Consider the following 17,436-nt stretch of genomic DNA (forward strand, 5'->3'; position numbering starts at 1 on the left):
CTTCTGCAGTTGGCATTATTTCCCCTTTGTGTGACAGAACCTCCTGTCTGTACGAGCTAGCAAATGAGAGATCCACTCCCCCTGCCATCTGCTCTCCTGCGTGAATAATTAGGAGGAGGAAACAGGACCAGCTCGGGAAAAGAGGGAAACAGAGAGCAGGCTAATGTGGGGAGAAAAATATCCCATCAAAACTAGCAGCAGGCTGGGAGGAGGGAGAAGGGGGGGAAATGGATTTCCAGCCTTAGGCAAGTGCAGCCTGCAGTGAATGATGCTGTTCACAAAACAACCTGCAGTGCTTTGAGTGGGAGAGCTGCGAGGGAAGGGAGCAGCATTTCAGTTCCAGGAAACACTGTCCTCACAAACACGCTTGGGTGAGCACTGCTGAGGATGCTGGAGTTCTTAAGGCTGTCTCTGCAGCTTGTGATTTGTGTTGTGTGATCATTAAGATGTTCTGCACTGCCCAAGCAGCAGGAGAGGAGATGTGATCACCTTCAGAGCAAACCTGCTCCCTGTTTGTATCTTCTGAGTATCTCAGTCTTGCATTCAGTTGATCCATTTCTTTTTGCTGTTAACAGTCTCATGTCGTCCTTTATTTCTCAGAGCAAGAGATTTGTACTCCACGTTACCATGTGGGATATCCAGAAACAAGTGCCAAAGACATCCTTCACAACATGACTCTATCTAATGTTGACTCTTCATACAGAGGGCAATGTTAGTAGCATTGCAGCACATGAGAGCTTCCACCTGTAGCTCTGGTTTATGTTCTGTGGGCTCACAATCTTTATCACCCACAACTCTTAATGTAAAGCTGTGGTTCTTTTGAGGAAACCTAGAAGCACAGACATACAAGTAAGAACACAAATATTCATCTCGTGTGTCCAGTGAAAAGATTTGCAGACCACCTTACAGGTAACTAAAGCAGTCAGTCGCTCTCCCAACACTTAGTATTGTGGCTTTTTCCCAGTGAACCTTTAAATGAAAATGTGAAAAGTAGCACTGAGTGACTTCTTCCTGGTCATCAGCCAGGACAGAGCACCAGTACAGCTACAAAGACCTGTGACTGCCATTGTATGCAGTACATCATATGCAAAGTACATACCATGCAATACTGTTTTCTGGTCTCAGAACTGTGGCGACAGGCAGTAAATGCAAGACCAAAAATGTTGAGCTCTGGGCAAGATTGTTGTTATCCCCTGTTTAAGTGGAGACTTTTGATTTAATTGGAGACTTTTGATTTAATTGGAGATAACAGTGATGAACACTGGGATGCTTGGATGTGTAGGATGCAGTTCTCTGCTGCTTTGCCTCTGAGAGGTATTCCAATATGCACTGCAAGAGAAGAACCTCAACTCCACTTGTGCATACACAAGCATACAAATGCTTGTATTCTCTTTTCATTCTGTAGTAATGACATTTTCACCACTTCCTTCAGTTGTGTACCTTCTGAATTTAAACACACATAACTCCTGCTCACACATGCACACACATTTTTGCAACATACCATTTGAAAGCCTTGTTTCAGAGGGCAAGGTTTCCTTGGTTTTTTGTGTATTTTTTTAATTCACTCCCCTTTATGGCAAGTCTCCAACTGCCTTTTTGATGTGTGATATACCTGTCTCAGAACAAGATGTGCAATACCTATCCACTCATTCTTGTTAGCCATGGTTATTCAACTTTGCTTTTGCTCCTTTTGTATAAGGTTGGAATAGGTTTCTTTATCAAAAGGAAAGTCTTCTAGAAGTTCCCTCAATATAATTCCTTTCTTCTGCAATAACAAACTCCAGCTGCATTTCTTACATTTTTGTTTGGTACTAATGGACCCATTTTGGCCACTACCAAAGCAGAATGTGCGTATTTTATCTTCTCTCACCTTTACCTCACCCTTGTGGTTTCTGCTGATTGTTTGAACTTTTATTTCATGCAGTAATTAATGTGTTGTAATATATTAATTCTTGGCTTTCTTTCTTCCTTCATTAATGCAGGAAATGCTTTGTAGTTCAAAGGGGTTATGTGTCTGCCAGATTTCACACAACTCATTAAAAAGGAACTTTAAATACTGCAAACAAATCCACCCTCAACTCAAACATGGAAAGGAATATGGGAAAGTATAGTGGTTCTACTTGCATATGAATCTCTCCCTTTTGCACAGGTAAGCTTATTTTTTTCCTAACTGACATTCCTGATACTTGACTTTTTCTTTGTTTCTAACTTGCGATTTACATATTAGAACCAGAGAGCTTCAATTCAGAGTGAGGGCTGCTCTGCCCTCACTTTCATAATTTCTAAAAAAAAAAAAAAAAGAAAGAGAAAAAAGATATTGTATTTTTTTTCTCTCTTCTTCGTTGAAGGAGAAGATGTTTTGTTTTGGTTTTCTCCTTCTTAGAACTGGCAGTCCATAATCTGGGACAGTATCTATCTGTTTAGTGACCACAGTGAACTTCCTTGTATTGTAGTGGTTTGAAAGCCTGGAGGACTTAAAGACATGTCATAATTCATTAAAATGTAGAGGCTTCATCAACCCACAGTCATTACTGTTGATCCTTTTAACTTTTGCTACAGTAAAGAATCCTTGTGTGTTTTCCTTCTCTCTTTAATTAGAGCAGACAGAAGACTTCTCTGAGGTTCTGTGTCTGTTGAATTTCACACATTGCTTTATTTGAGTAAACAGACCCCACAAATATATATGGAGAAGAAGTCCCAACACATATAAATTGTTGCAGCTCTTTTCTGAAAATATAAACCTCCCTGAGTGTTTTACTGGTAGTGCTTACCATGTAATTGCACTGCCAGTATATTGCAAAGTGGTTTTAAACTTCTGCTCTAAGTCCTATGTGGAATAACAGAACAGGCAGTGATCGCCTGGTAATGTACACAAAGAAAGGGCAGGTGCTATAGCTACAACATTTGGGGTTCTTGGTGTTGTATTTCCTTCTCTGTGGGGTCCCTTAGAACCTACTGACTGGAGAAGATAAAAGAAGCTTATGTGGAAAACAGCATTTGACTGAGATGTCTAAGGACATCTGGCCAAAAGTCCTGGGTCTGGAAGGTATAGAAATCTTGATTCTGTCCAGATACACTCAATCAAAAAACATAAGAAGCTGGAGAGAGAATTATATCTTAAATATAAATTTAAAACTCATGAAAATGAAAAGACATCCATCTTTTTGTCATTGTGTCATTTAGGCAGGAGGTCATTTAGGGAGCAGCAGAAGCAGAAACAGTTAAGAAACAGGGAAGAACTCATGGTAGAGACCTGTGGAAAGTCTGTCTGTGCTGTAGACAAGGAAGTGTTCTCCTGTTCAGGAGGCGGGATTACTGTGTGGTTTTGCTTAAGTGTACTTGTGGGGTAGTACTGGTGAAAACCAGCGAAAATTTATGAGGTATCATTACCCCTCACTTAAATGCTTTATAGACATAACATATAGCCCATTTATTACTACTAAGGTTGTAGACAGTCTTAATCTGTGCCACAGTCCCTAAAGCCAGAGCTGCTGCCTTATGAGAACGTGGAATTGTACTTGCATGGCACAGAGTACCATGCTGTGGATACCAGGACAGGCACTACAGCAGTGGCATCAGCTGGACCAGGAACACCTGAGCTAAGGCGGCTGACCCTGTCCCTCACACAACAAGGCAGCTGGAATAGTGTATAGACCTGAAGGTATTCTCACATGGAGCTGGGTGCTTCAAAGACATAGCCTAAGAAATGTTAGGGATTACTCTGATTTATGCAATCCCAGAAAAATTATCCTCAAAGAAGAACAGGCTAGTTCCAAAATTACTGTGAAGGCACATTTTTTTATAATACCCCGGAGGAGATACCAAAGGTACTGAGTGGAAATAGTGGTCAATGCCTGCACTGGCTGTGCCATTTGGTCCTAGCAATTCTGTCAGGTGCTGTAGCATACATCCAGCTTTCTCAAATTCATTCCAGCCTTCTGCTGCTGTCTCCTTCTCTTTTAACATGCTTAGAGAAAAGCATTTAGCCATCAGTGTTAAGGAACATGTTTGTATTTTGACCCTCTTTATCACTCAGTGAGTAATTCTAAATTAAAACATGACTTTTCTGTTAACATTTTATGTGGTTTAATTTTAAAGCCTTAAGAGTATTTGATTCCTGTACCCCTGCTAAGTGAGCTGTATTTAAATATGTTTCTTGCCCACTGCAGACTGCTATTTGAAACATTTCTCTAGGATGTTTGCATTCATGAAAGAATTTATTCCCTCACCTTTCTTCCACACAGAACAAGACTTCAACCACTTCAAGCAAGAGAAACCTGCATGGCTATACCAGATTCCTTCCACATCACCTGCCTGCCACTCTACTTGTTCACCGCTCCCCTCCCTTCACAATTTCCCCCCCTATCCCCTTGTATACTCCCTCCTCATTCCTCTTCCCTCAGCCTGTCCTTTGCAATGCCCTGTGTTTTGTGATAATGTCAAATATGCCTCTGTCCAGAGCCCAGCTAGGCCACACTGGCTATTGTTGCTGCAGAAGAGTATATAGCTGAAGTCTTTGTGTCATGCAGAAAAATATTTCCATCCATCCTGCCAATCCATTTCTTTCAAGGAAATAATTTCATACCACACTTACTTATTTTAAGACCTTCCTCTCTACAGCCAGTAAAAGGATAGACCATTTTAAAAAACAGCAAGGTTTAGTTGCCTGTATTCATAATCCCATCCATACCTTTCTCATAGTATTTTTAACATTGATGTTAAAAAGCTGAAATGAACCTTAATCAGAACATCTGTTTTGTTTTCTAATACATTTAAGAGGTTTTTTAAAGGAGAAAATGAGCAATTTAAAAAAAAAAAAAATCCTAAATCCTAGTTTCCTTTTCTTAATAACTGTAACTTCAATTTTCTACTCCCAAAACCGCAGAAGTATTATTGAGATTTTGTAACAGAGTACTGCTTTAGACTTCAAACCTCAGCAAAAAAAGACAGCAAGCCAAAATGTGAGTTTGTATGTGCCAGGAAAAAAAGCAAAGCAAAGTAAACCAACAAAAACAACAACGACAACAACAAAAAATAACTACCTGTATTGCACTGCTAGAGAACTGAAGGAGAAACCTCCTCTTATGCTGATATGAGGGATAAACTTGAAAGCTGGATGCAGTTGTTTATGAAAAGGCTCAAACAAGAACTGTAGGACCCAGGGTAGGACCTTTGCAGTTGTGAAATTATGACATTGCTAATAAAACTCAACCTTGGTTGAGGTGTATGGGGGGAAGAAAAAGCACTTTTCCTTTCCACTGGAGCAATATGTGGGTCTAGTTATGACTAGGTCACTTAGTAATAATTAATTTTCTGTGGGCTGTACAGAAATAGCAAGTGGCTACTCTGAAGGTCAGGGAGGGAAGAAGAGTTCTTGGGAAAACTGTGAAAATTTCCAAGATATTTGGGATATAGGGGTAAGAAGATATGGTCCTAAACCGTGACTTCAGAGTCTGCAGTGAATGCTGTTAGGTTGAATACCCTCAGAGTACAGCTTTTATTGTTTTAGGCAGAACAATAGGTAATAGAAATGGAAAACTTTGCTTAGAAAAGATGGCTTTCCTGTCATGATATATGGAGGTGGGGGATAAACCAGATTTTGTTGTGTCATAATATGTCTCAAAAATGTGCCTGAAATACTGAAAAGCATTGAGAATTACAGGAAACAAAAAGTAATATTAAAGTTTCTGAAAGTCTCTTTTCTTCTCTTCCTTGTTAGATTCAGTCCTAGACAAGATAAGACTTTGCAAATGAAACTTGTTTTGAAAGTAAAGTCATGGGTATGTCTAATCTTCCGGGTGTTTTTTTACCTGACTTTATACATGTGTTTAGTTGATGCCACCATTTTTTAACCTAAATTGTATTTTGAATTACTGATGATGTAATTTCAGGGCGTAGGTATTCTTTTTTGCAGCTCAAACCATCAGTGCCCAGTGGGGGTTTATTCATATATTTGAGGTTTATCCCTCAGTCATAAACCTTGTTATAAACCTTCTAGCTAGGAAGATAGATAGACCTGGGAGAATGAGACAGCCCCTCCCACACCAAGGGGCTGCATGGAATCCAGTACAGGGCTTTCCATTTCACTGTGTAGTGGCTGATTTCACTTACTCCTCATCCAAAAGTCCCTGAGCTTTTATAAGCAAGCACATTTCTTGTCAAAAATGTTGCATTTCTCTTGCGTTAACCCCACGGGACACAGTGCTAAGTCAGTGCTGTAAAGGTGGTCAGTTACAGCAGTGATCCTGAGACAGTGCAACAATCGTATGGGGTATCTGGGATTGGGAAATCTCCTGCTGTACAAGCTGATAACTCCTATCTTGAGCTCTTTAGACTATTGATCTGAGGGATTGATGGAGAGCAGCTGAACCACAGAAAACAATCAGAAGCAAGACTGGAGTCTCTGAAGGCATTTATTTTGGTTATTATGGGTATACATCACTTGCCCCACAACCCATGTTCATGCAAAGCAATGTTTCACAGTGAGATGTTGCCTCTAAAGCTGAGGCCACTTTGCCCTTGAGCATTTCCTAGGAAAAAAAAACCTGAAATGAACCCATGCAGTGTCCTATAAGGTGGTTTCCTCCAGCATGCTCTCTGGTCCTTTTTGTAGTTGCTTGGCAACCAGGGGAGGGAGGAGGAGGAGGAGGAGGAGGTAGAGAAGAATGTGAGAGCATGGAGGCATCTGAAGAAGCAGATTTTCTGTAGCAAGCCGATTGGCCAAATCAGCTCTTGATTCTCTTGAGCTACTCAATTGCAACAGGTCATCTGCATTGGCCCTTTTTAGATGATTGTCTGCCAAAGGTAAGAATCATGGTTCTGCTTTAATTTTACATGAGTTTCACTCTAAAATGAATCCTTCGGCAGTGACAGAACTATTCTTCTCCAGACAGAATAAGTCAGGTAAGAAAAGAGATTTGATCAGTGCACAAAGCTGACCTGTGTTGTGTTAGCTACCCTGTGTGATTGACCAGTGCCCCTTGGCTTAAAGGAAGTCAAAGAAAAGTTCAGCTCAGCTGTCCCTTCTGAACATGATGTTTAGCCTCAGATTTTGTACACGATGTTTTCCCCAATTGTCAAATGGCTAGAAACTCTGGAAGATGATGTAGGTTGTTCTAATTCAAGAAAGGAAAGAAACAAAAACGTGGAAGTTTCCATCTCCAGTTAAATATGTACAGTGTAGGATTTGTTGTTTGGATGAAAATAGTCTTAGAGGCAACAGGAATGTGAGAGAAAGAAGTCAAAGCTATGCTTTGTGAGTTACAAACTACCAAAATGAGTCTTACTTTCTGATGAGCATCTTGGCCATTGCTCATCCATTCAGCTTATGGTCCAATGTTGCAGGAGTCTCTGTACAGTAAAATAACTTCTGTAGGAGATATAACAATAGTCTCTCTTCTAAATAGCTGATAAAATCTTGGTGTCATTACTCTCTGCCCTGGGGAGGACCCAGAGGTGAGTATCCTGTTTGCTTTGTTCAGATTTGGGCCCTCTATTTCCTGCATCCTGAATCAGTGCCGTAACCACTGGGATATTGCCTATGCTGACATGGACTTACGGCAGGTCTCTCTTTTTTCTAACCTTTGGGAGGAGGAAACCTGTCCTATCGATAAACAAGAGCACTATTTTTGCCTTGGAAACTTCCAGAGCCTTGAAACAGTGCCATGCAAAATGCGGCATGGGATCTGGTGAAAAAGTAATGTACTTGTATTTTAAAAGTTTATTGCTATTACATAGGTTGTAATAGCACGCAAGGAGCCTCGTGGGAAAAAATGATATTTGCATTTTCTTCTGTTAGAATGGCATAGTGGGATAAAACAAGGCTTCTTAAGGCCTCATATTTCTATTGTGTTTGAGATAGCTCAAAGTCACTGCAACGAACAAACTAATTATAGAAAAGTGTTACTGAACTGTAGAATCATAGAGTCATTTGGGTTGGAAAAGACCTCTAAGACTGATTTCAAACATTAACCTAACACTGCCAAGTCTACCACTAGAATATATCCCTAAGCACCATATACACATTTCTTGTAAGTACCTCCAGGAAAGGTAACTTGATCACTTTCTTAGGCAACCTGTTCCAATGCATGACAACCCTTTCAATGAAGAAATTTTTTTCCTAATATCCAATCTAAACCTCCCCTACCCCACTTTCTCCTGTCACTGGTTACATGAGAAGAGACCATACCCCTCCTTGCTACAACCTCCTTTTAAGTAGCGGTAGAGCTATAAGGTCTTCCCTGAGCATTCTTTTCTCCAGGATAAACAACCCCAGCTCCCTCAGCCACACCTCACTTTTACTTACTGAAGTAAGTAAAGAATGCCAGTAGAAAAAAATGTTTTTCTTTCCCTGGGTTAGGATATGATAGCTAGAAGGTCTTGAAAAGTTTATTTAAATAAGTCACTATTGTTGAAGAATTGAAAATTATTTTAATTAAGAACATGTTTGGGACACAAAAACATGTTTTCAGTGGGATGGTAATATGCTGTTCATAGAGACAACCACAAACATATGCAGTCGCATTGAAGACTCAGGATAATGCCTCAATCTGACTAGGTAAAATGCAGCTTGTCCCAAACGCAGTCCACTTCAGAAAATAGCATCCCAGATACTTCTAAAGAGCTCATTCCTGTTCTGCTATGCATTGCTCTATTCTTCATCTCTCTATCACCCCGTTCTTTATTCCTCAGATTCCTCAGACTTATTTCTGTGGAACCTGACCCTTGAATGCCTCTCCTGCTGTTACGCCATCTCAGGAGCGTGTTTGCCAAACTGACAGCTGTTAAAGAGGGTGTCATAATATGAAAAAAACAGCTCACTTCAATCTCTTGTCTCTGCCGTGTATTGTGGGTCCAAAATAAGCCTACTTGGTTGTGTGCAGCCTAATCTACTCCTGCTGCTACAATGTGATTAGCTAACAAGTGTTTTTTGAAAGGCTCTGGCAAAATTGCAGGGAGGGGGCATGAAAAGAAATAACCAGTCTCATTTGCAAGTAGATAACAAATTAAAGCCTTGTTTTATGTTCGGTTACAATCAACCTGATGTTGGACACTATTAGCACCCTATAAATATGATACTCAGGCACAAGGAGAAAAACTACATCAAAAGATCAACATTTACAACTCAAGGTATTGAAACATTGCCACAACATCCCAAGTAAAGCAGACTGACAATCAATCTTGGGACTTAAAAGATGAACAGGACAACAGATATGAGAGTTTTAGTTATGAGACTACTCATATCTTGAAAATGCATAGTTTTTATTAGCAGGGGTTTTTTCATCATTTCTTGAACTTTTGGATCCCTATCATATGTACCCTTTTGCCTTGGCAAGTATCCTACTTGGAATACAACACTCACAGCAATACAATCATTTATCTCTCCTTAAGTTTCTCAATTGCTTCTTGTTTTCATTACTAACCACAGTTCCTTTCACTTGGGGATGCAGAGGGAGGGGGAGAAACTTTCACAGTTTATTCCATTTGCCTGGGTGCTTAATTTTCCCTAATTTTGGATATGCTCCCACTTATTGTTCCTACCATCCAAAAGGGTTTTATGCTTTCATTTCAAAGGAGAACACCAAAGCTTCCACTGGCAATAAATTATCTGATCAAAAATAATTATGAGGAAGGAGAGATCTTCTATGAAATCTACAAAACTTTCTGGAATTTTTCCAAAGAAACATTCTTTTTTTTCAGCCAAAAATACCTCAGCTAATGCAATTGAGAACCAAAAGACTTGACTGAGAAATTTCTATTAAAATGGAGATTTTCTTAGAAGGCTTTCAACAGAAAAGATGTTCAGCTAAAAAAAAGTAAAATTACACAAAAAAACAGCTCTGATGCAAAATATTCAACAATCCTACCAAGGGTTTGATTCCTGCAGAAGAACTGTAGAAGCCTGTCTTCCATTTGCTTGGTTCGTCAGCTTCTTCTGACACCACTGATCCCGCCTTTTGTGTTGCCATTTTGTTCTCTTATTTGCTTTAATTCATTTCTTGTGGTTGACGGAAGACTTTGATCAGCTTATTCCAACTTCCAGAGGGTTTCTACCAGCAGTGGCTAGGGCTCTGCTTCCTTCTCTCCCTCTACTCTGTGGAAATTGTCATTCATCTTTACTGTAGCACAGAGTCAGGATCTACCTCTCCATTCAGTGCCTGCCTACAGTGAAGGCCCTGCCACTTCTTCCGCCCTGCCTCATGTGTGTTCATGTACTACTGCTGCCATCTCTGTGACTGCTCTGTGGACCTCTCAGCTCAGCAACTCTCACCAGAGTGAAATTCACATTAGAGCTGGCAGAGCTGGTTTGTGCCTTCTTTATCCAAGCTTTACTCCTGATTATTAAAGCCTTTGTTAGGGAGGCTTTGATGCTAGGAATTAACTTGAAAGGGATTTGATAACCAAGGGCCATATTCATGATGTGAAGATCTCCACTGAAGAGCTCTCCCCCCTCCCCAGCATCTTCAGAATTTTGAGCAGATTCTCAAGTTGTCATGGCAACAGCCTAATTTGCTCTCTTTTTGTGGTTTAAGTAAGCATCATGTAAAAGCTCCTCAATAAATGATGCTAAAACATCCTGAGCTTTGGTAGTGACATTGGGCAACTTGCCACACGGCTTAATTTAATTGCTCTGAAGCTATCACCAAGTGCATAATTCAGGGTTTCCTTTAACACAAAAGCTCTTAAAAGTTTAGATGGCTGCAAGGGAAAGAGGAGGAGGAAAAGAGCAGCTGCCATTCTTCAAAAGTGAAGCATCTTTAGGAGCAAGAGGGCGGTTTTTTCCCTTTCTATGGCAAAGAAATACGTAACAAAGACAAAAACTTGGTCAAGGCTCTCACTTTTCCTCCCCTTAGCACCTTGAACTTGGTGCGAAAGGCAAAAACATCCACTGTTCTTGTGCCCCATTCTCCCAGGGAAGGCAGCATGGCTCCATCCTATATTGGGGCTGAGTTATTTAGAGATTGAGCAATTTAGAAGGTGGCAATCCCTGTGCATTGTCCCAGCTTTCTACCAGTATTCCAATGTGAAGGCAGTGCCTAAAGAAAGACATTGCCTTTAGGAAAACTTCTGATCCATCACCAGTGGTCTGCCTTTGTAGCTTTGCTGGTTCTTGGACTTGACTTCAACCTGGTGTCCCCACTGCCTCTAGAGGCAGATTGAGGCTACTCAGCCCACCAGGCCTGGGAGATGAGAGCTGGTATAGGAGCTGCTTGAAGGAGTTTGGGTTTTAGTGCAAATGTGAACCTCTCTTTATTAGGATAGTAGGTGCATTGGCTCTACTGAGTAAATATTAGCACAGCAGAAGCAGAGGGCAAAGGGTGTTCTTGGACTCTAAGGGGCACAGGCTCCTATAAGGGAGGAAGAACAGCAGCTCATCCTGCTTATTTATTTTTTAGTTACAGTGGAATTATACAGTTGTTAGTAAATACTGAGCACACAAACATGTATTAGCAATAGCTCTCAATATTGCTGTGAATGGTCATTAAAAAGATTTGGCTTCTTGGTCTGTTTAGGGCTGGGATGGGTTGTCCCACTGAGCTCCTCCACTTCCAATATTGGTCCCATAACAGTAAAACTCTTCAGGCAAATGAAAGTGGCCAAAGGCTTGACTTAGATAGAAGTGACCTTGTTAAGGGAATCTTCAATGCTTTGTAACTCTTAAACCAAGCATCACCTGAGGAAAAAGAGCAGTGTTCATTTTGGGAAAACTAGTTCTTAGGAAATATATGTGTGGGTACTTGTCACTACAGGTTTCTGGTCAGAAAAAAAGAAAAACCAGAACGGTTCAGTCATTTGGTCTGGGGGGAAATTGCTGCTTTGATGCATTTTTTTTGATGTGAGGATTCAAACTCCCACAGCAAGCATGTGAAATCACAGTCTCTGGGCAGTGCATCTATGAACCTTTCTCCTTCAGGAACCATGTGCTTGCATCCTGTGGGTGTCTGAACTGATGGACTGACAGCACACTTGCTGAACAGAAGATATTGTGAGATACAAGGCAGACTCTGCCTTTTCCTTATGATCTGCTTGTCTCATCATTCCCTTCTGCAGAACGGTTTCATTCTTTTCTCATAGATTGCATTCAGGGAACAGGCAAAGTGTTTGATGCGCTGCAGTATCGCTTTGCCTGGAGAGAAATCTCTGCATCCACTGAGATGGTAATGACCATTCACCAGGGAAATACTGTGTTGTGGGATGGGAATGGACATACAACAATATAAAGGGAATGTCACGGCTAAAGGGGAGGAGGACAAGAAGGATGAAATGGGAAATAAAAGTGGGTAATCTAAGGTCTCCTTTTCAGGAGTGACAGACAGATTCTGGTTTCTTTATCTGCCTCTATTTGATAAAATCCTGACAGTCAGGGTGAAGTCTGTGACACCGGAGCCTGCACACCCTTGTTGTTTTACTAAATTATTCATTCCTGTTCCTGTGATAATATAGTTATAAGGAGGAGCCTAATTGAATTTACTGTCTGGCTTTGGCCAATAGGACGATAAGGATCCAGCAGAATGGGATGACGGTGAATCCTGCTGGTGTGCTGTGAATGTGAAGCAGGAGGGACTGGCAGCTTGTGTGCAGGAGGGAAAGCGGATCGGTCCAGAGCCCCTGGATTAGCAGAATAAGGAAAGGTAAGGCTGTTTTTGTTTTTAGGAAAGCACTCTGCAGGCAATTTTTTCCTGTAAGGTTTGGAGGGAACAGGAATGTGTGTGGTGGCACTTGCTTAGTGTGTGTAGCGTGTGCCTTTGTCTTTATGTCTGCTGCAGGGGTATACAACATTGCATGTTCACTGTGTCTGTACAGAGATGCCTGGGGTTTTTGTGGATCCAGCAGCAATGTATGAAGCCTAAGCAATATAAATGTAATGAGAGGAGACAAAAGGGAGAAATCACCTCATGAGTAGAATGGGGAAAACCGTAGTGCTTTCTGGTTTGATTGGAAATGAAGATGCCTAGGCTCTTAGTAAGCTGTTTGCAAACAAAACAGAGCAAGTCTGTGTGCATCTGTCTGTGTATGTATAGGATCTGCAGTGAGATGTTAAAATGGGAAAGAGGAGGTCAGACTGGAGCATTAGTCATCACAGGTGGAGATAAATTGCAGGCAATCTGTGTAATCAGATTCTCTAACATGGAGAGTGCGAGTACGAAAGTGGATTAATCCTATCTGCTGCGCCAACTACACCTGGAAAGCAAAGGGGGGTGGATTTGTGGTGGAATTGGGACAGGTTATCTGACTGGTTAGAGAAATCGATGCTCAAACTGTCCTGTGTGCCTGCTGCTAGAGTGATAGTTGTTTCCACAGACTTGCTGTTTCCCATTTAATGATGAAAAGAAAAGGTGAGCATCTCTGAGGATAAGGTTAGAGCCCACTAATTAATGTTATCTGGAAGAAAAGGACCCCATCAAGCAAATTAGCCTCTGCCCTTCCTTTTGGTTCACCGCCTTTGCTCTGACAACAAGTGACTGCTGAACAGACAGGGCAGGTGGGGGAAGATGAATTACAAATATGGCAAGTGTCATTAAGCCATGTAGACAGGGAATGTTGTTCGAAGGGATGATGTTATAATCACACTTCTTCAGCTTACATCTTTGCAAGCCTTTAAGACAGGGCTGTCCTGAAGCAGGTAATCTTAGTCCGCTCATTAACTGGAGCAGGGATCACAGCTCACTATAAGGCATTAACAGCTTTAGCTGCTTCTCATTGTTTTTACCACCTCATTGTTTTCAAGCCAGGATCCAGAGGAAAGTATTGTTGAGAAAAAGATATTGCTCACCTGTGGAATGCTGTGATGCTCCTCATCTCTGTTGGAAACTGATTCTTATGATGAGTGTTGAGGGAGATACGCTTTTTCTGCTTGCTCAGAAAGCAATAATCAGATGCTCCCTCCAAAAAGAGCAGTAAAAGAGAAAGCCCCACAGGGAGAAGCAACAAAATGGCTTATCTTGGATTAACCAAACATGTTTGCCAAAAAAAATTCTTCTTCCTCCCTGACATGAAATTTCTTTCATCAGAGGTCAACTTTTTTCTACCCAAAGTTCTTTCTTTTCTGTGGTTTTCCTTTGTGGCCTGAAGGTGGGGAGAATGACTGCTATTCCCATCAGAGCACCTCCATGCTCATGTCTACACTCTGCCAATGAAATCCCCTGAAGTCTCTGGGATGTGCCGATGGGGGTGGCATATTGAGTCTGACCCCCTCTGTCTCACAGCTTTTACACATGCCCCAACTGAGATTGCAGGGACACTCACCTGGTACAGATACAAAAATGCTCCACCTTATAGAGAATATTTGTATTTGGTGATAAAAAAGGGAACAGCTGCAGATTCCTGTAAGATAGATGCAGGCTTTCCTCGTGCCGCCTGGAATAACTGACTGAAAAACAGATCTAAGACAGGGCACATACTGTAAGCTAGGGGGGGGGCTGTCTCTTGATTTCTCATGCCTTTCTAATCCTTCGGGTCCTTTAAGATAGAAAAAACATGATCACAGTCGAGTTTGACTCCAGCTTCCAAAGCACTAACAGCAACAGAGTGAGCTAAGAAACGAAGCAAAGCAAGTCTGGCTGTCTGAAAATAAACTCCCCAGCATAATAAGCTTCTTTCCCTCTGCCCCAGCAACATAGGAGTAGTTAAATAACTTTCTTATTCACACACTCCAAAAGGCTGCAGAGCTCCCAGGTGGCAAAGCAGGAGGTTCTCCCTTCTAAAAAGTGGGCAGATACACAGCACACCTGGAGAGTCCGTCTCTCTGCACAACAGAGGAAGTCGTTCGCACTTGCTGGTTTTGGGGTATGCATCTTCCTTGGGAGATGTACCCAGGGAGTTGGAAGGATAAGCATCCCTCCGACTTTGCAGCAGCAGTAGGCTGGTGTTCGCTTGCAGTGGTTATTGCCGGTTGGGTGACTACATTGTTTGCTTCTGCCCTCAGAGTCAACAGTGAGGCTCAGGAATGGGCAAAACGCCAGCGTATTCCCAGGGAAGGTTACGTCATTGCCAATTCACTGGTGCCAGACACTGTGCTGGAAACCTGAGGTCGCTTTTTGCCATTAATTGTCCAGATGATTTATTCATTCAATGATATCATTTTCTTGGGTGGAGGTTAGGAGGTTATGTACTCTAGTAATGAGAGGCGTGATGGGATGCAAAACTTGTGCTCCTTATTGATGTTAACACTAATTACAACAAACAACAAACTAGCCACTGCATCCTCTGTATCACCCTTCCTCCCCCAGAAAGGGTACCATTTTTTTCTTTTTTTTTTTTTTTGGAGGGGGAAGATGGTGACATGTCCTGTGTGAGCAAGTGCTCTTATGGGATTTGAGTGCCCTTAACTTTCATAACTATTCTGTAATAAGGATTTTTGCTTTCATTATTTTAAAATAATTGTTTTATTTATGTCATTTACATTGCACTTTCCAGCAATCCTCCTTAAAAAAAAAAAAAAAAAAGAAAGAAAGAAGAAGTGAGTTTGTTTTTCATTGCACAGTGGCTGGTGTGTTGTATTGTGGTATTCTCCCCTCAAAGGATGCTGCTCTGTCTACAAGAGTGTAGGATCACTTCTCAGTCAATCTGGAAATTCTCCAGTGTCAGGTTTTTCAGTAGATACTCTAGGATATTTAATTCTTTTTTGACATTTTTGGGCTAAAAATTGCATTCCTACCTCTTTAATAGCTAAGCAAACAAGCCTAGAATTCCCAGATGGCCATAACAAAAAGCTTCCCTGGCCCAGATGCAATTAATAGCTGATAAAGTTGCAGCAACTTGATCTGATAATCTATTGGTAGGTGAAACTGATAATTCCAAATGTTGAACAAACCACCCAGGGCATTTTCAGAGCTGTTGTAAGAGCATTTTCTGTCAAACAACGTCACTTCTTTGCCCTCCCCCTCACTCACCCCAGGTTGTTCTTCTCCCCTCAGGCCTCTGTGGTTTTGGCTGGCTTGTGTCCCCAGAGGTGTACAAAACCCTGGATCATAAGTTTTCAAACAGCCTGGTGAGATGAATTGGAAACCTTCCAGTTTTAAATGTGCCTTGTATTTATGGGATGAAATGGTTTCCTTTCTGTTTAAGCAGTGGGGAAGCCATACCCTCTCTCCATTCTGGATAATTTTTCACTTCTTCTCATCCTTTGTGGTCTGCTGTGGTATTCTCCTACCTCATCTAGAGAGTTGAAAATGTCAAGGAGCTTTTTTGAATGCTGACAAATAGCAGAGATTTGATTAGCAATTGTAGCAGATCATTTACCAGTCCAGCACTGTAGACTCATATATATTTATAATACAGATATCAAGGAAAATTAAGTGATTATGCAGAACTAATGAGGTCTGTATTAATGGCTATCATGTTCCAGACACTCATCTATTGTCTGTTTAATGAGGAATAATCCTACTGTGTCTGGGCAGATCAAATGCTGAAGCAAGGGTGCTGAATGACTTTGATGCCCTTAGCAGATTATACTAGCCACAGGAAAGGGTGCCTAGGGCATGTGCTTGTAATTTAGACCTTGCTCATAAAGGGAAAAAAATACTGAGATGGCCTTGGAAAAGCAGGAGGAAGGATCTGTGATGTGGCCTTTCAGTGGAAATGATCTTTTGTCCTGATGGCAGCCCTCCATTGCAAAGGGGTGAATTCTGCATTGCCACCAGAGTGACATGAAGGGCAGAAAAATATTGTCTCCTTCCCAGGATAGCCTGTGATGGGCTGGCATGGCAGGCAGTGGGAGAAAAAAAGTGGATTGGATGGGGTAGGAAAGACCCCTTTTCTAGGCTTCCTGAAACTGGGAATATTGCCTTCAAATAACTTCCGAGAGAGTAACTGCTGTAGTTTTTAAAGGCACATTAAATTTTGCTGTAAACTATCAGACTGGGCTATGAACAAGGCAGACAACTGCTGTGCTGTACCATACTCCAGTCTGAAGAACACCAACAGTGTTATTTTCCTATGCCTTGGAAAAAGACATCAGAGTGCACATTATAGAGAGGAAAATGGTAGGACTGGAGAGCCTGGTGAAGAGCCGTACAAAGTAAGAGAGAGGGGTGCCCCTATTGTTTTGAAGAAGAAAGTCTTGGTTTTGCCAAACTTTATGAGGTTTGGCCAATTCATTTCCTGCACTCAGCACGTGCCAGAGCCAGCACTTCTTCCTTGTATATTTCAACTGGGAACCATGGAAAAGCATTGGCTTCCTTATTTCGTCTCATATAAAGGAGCAAACACACACATACCAACTTCTTTTAAAATATGGCAACCAGTGTCTTCAGCAAGGTCTTCATGGTTTAAAATGGTTATTTGTTGAGCTCCCTTGAATGTAAAATTGTTCTATCCCAAGCCCTACATTTTAGTTTACAATTTCATTTTAATTGACAATGGCACAAACACAGAAGGATATAGTTTTTTAACTTGCTGGTTCTAGACCTTGGTAACCACAGAGCCATTTAAGAA

General features: G+C 41.4%; 1 protein-coding gene across 1 annotated transcript in view; it reads left to right on the forward strand.

The window, feature by feature from the left end:
- The first annotated feature begins 6,640 nt into the window (after nt 1–6,640).
- The window catches only part of SYN3 (synapsin III), a 205,202-nt gene continuing 194,406 nt past the window's right edge, over nt 6,641–17,436 (forward strand). The window contains exons 1-2 of the mRNA XM_017823373.1: nt 6,641–6,804; nt 12,493–12,632. The gene's annotated coding sequence lies outside the window, so the exon portion shown is untranslated. The remainder of the gene's footprint in view (nt 6,805–12,492; nt 12,633–17,436) is intronic.

This window comes from Lepidothrix coronata, unplaced genomic scaffold (genome assembly GCF_001604755.1).
Source record: "Lepidothrix coronata isolate B3197 unplaced genomic scaffold, Lepidothrix_coronata-1.0 Scaffold102, whole genome shotgun sequence".
Lineage (NCBI taxonomy): Eukaryota > Metazoa > Chordata > Aves > Passeriformes > Pipridae > Lepidothrix > Lepidothrix coronata.